This window comes from Callorhinus ursinus, unplaced genomic scaffold, assembly GCF_003265705.2.
Source record: "Callorhinus ursinus isolate GAN/ISIS: 27379988/994484 unplaced genomic scaffold, GSC_fseal_2.0 scaffold16, whole genome shotgun sequence".
Lineage (NCBI taxonomy): Eukaryota > Metazoa > Chordata > Mammalia > Carnivora > Otariidae > Callorhinus > Callorhinus ursinus.
In genome coordinates this window covers 37,719,114-37,720,948 of record NW_027397078.1, presented here as the reverse complement: position 1 = coordinate 37,720,948, position 1,835 = coordinate 37,719,114, and positions in this window count along the sequence as shown.

Genomic DNA, 1,835 nt, shown 5'->3' with positions numbered 1-1,835 from the left:
TTCATTTATTCATTTTAGTCATTTTGTCGACTTCGATTATGGTAGCTGAGGATTTTGCTGGCTAACTACCCCAGTTAAACTCCTCCCCCTCCCTTCAATCTAGATATTATGATTTTTGTTTACATAGTCTTTACATTACAGCTTCCCAAGCTCTCTGCAGGGATGGCCGCATTTCCTTTCTGGTACAACTCTGAACACGTTCTGGAATTAACATCTGTCTTGTGCCATGGCTTGGTTTTGTAGCGATGTATATGCCGATTGTTTCCACATGTGTTCCAATGTCTGTTGGTGCTTCTGCCACATGCTCGGACTCACGGAGGCACCTGACTCTCCTCATCTCCCCGCCACCCCTCCCAGAGAGCCCCTCTGCCTGCCCTGCCCCCTCCTCCTCTGGAACACACTGGTTTGATCTTGAAACCGGGCACATAGCTATCTATTATCCTGAAACCACCCTCCCGCCCCCCAACCGCTCTCCAGGCTGGATCTTGTCTCTCCTTGGTTTGCTATTTTGTGTTTCCGCAACACATTCTCCAGGAGCTTCCCAGGAGAGCCATGCCGGGTATATATTTTTCGTTCCCACGTGGTAAATAATTTGCTCATTGTCTCCTCTTTGTTCTACCTGAGTGAGAGCGGCCCGTGTCGGACCCTCCCTCAGAATGTCCTTCTCTCCGCACTTGGTCTCCGGTTCTGCCCCCTGAGGATCCCCCTGCCTTTGGTGTCTGGCTCTTGGGCTGTGACCTGTTTTCCTCTGCAGAAATTTTCAGTTCAGCGCTGCCCACCGGAAAGAGGACATGAGCCCCAAAGTTGATTTTCCAATAGCCAGCACTTAAAAGTAAAAAGTAGCATGATTTTTAAAATTGTTTAAATTGTTTTGTTTAATCCAGTATTTTAAAAAATGTACTCATTTCCTTCTGTAATCGATGTAAGAATGATGGATGAGACGTTTCAGCTTGACTGCGTCTCTGAAACCGGGTGTGTGTTTTACACTCCCAGCATGCCTTGTGATTCTGTTCCGGAACCGGGACTGGATGGCCCGATGGAAGAACCAGGCGACACCTGGAGAACTTGGAGGATAGGAGGTTTATTTAACACTGGGCGCTCAGAGCACAGTGGTCTCCAAAGGTCTGAGCCCCGAGCACAAACAAAGGGGGCAACGTATACATTTCCACTTCCGTATACTTGGCGCCTGCGCCAAGCGGGGCGGGGAGAAGGACCCGGAAGAGCCCAGGGCAAAGGACCGAGACTCTCCTGCTGGCTGGGTTGGCCATCTTAGGACACAGATTCTCCTTATCAAGTCCATTCTCTGGGCTCTCTGTCCTTCCACAAGCCTTCTGGAACCATGCCTCCCTACGCCATGGCTGCCAGAGGCCTCCACTAGCATTGTAGATCCTACAGTCAGTCCTCTGGCTGCTTCCTGCCATGGTTGTTCTGGATCCCCACGTGTCTAGTCACTTTGGAACGTTCGAGAGCCCCCCGTGCTCAAGTATTTGGGCCGAGAAGATAGTGTTTTTGGATACAGAGCCGGCCAGCCTTTCTGGTGAGTGGCCATCACACGGCAGGTCAGGTCACCGCCTCGGATTTCTCCTGCCGCCCGGCCTATGATTCGTCATGTGTTCTCGGAATGCTCGAGGACTCCGTGGAAGGTTCTCAACATTTCCTGGGAACGAACCAGCAATTCTTGGAAGGAGTGACTTCAGCCTTACTGGGTAACAGGCAACAAGGAAACTAGGTGTCCAGCCAGCAAGAGGGCAAGACCCTGCCCACGAGGCTCTCGGGCTGGAAGAGGGACGGAGAGACAGAAGGCAAGGAGGGATGAACACAGGACACCTCTCCTC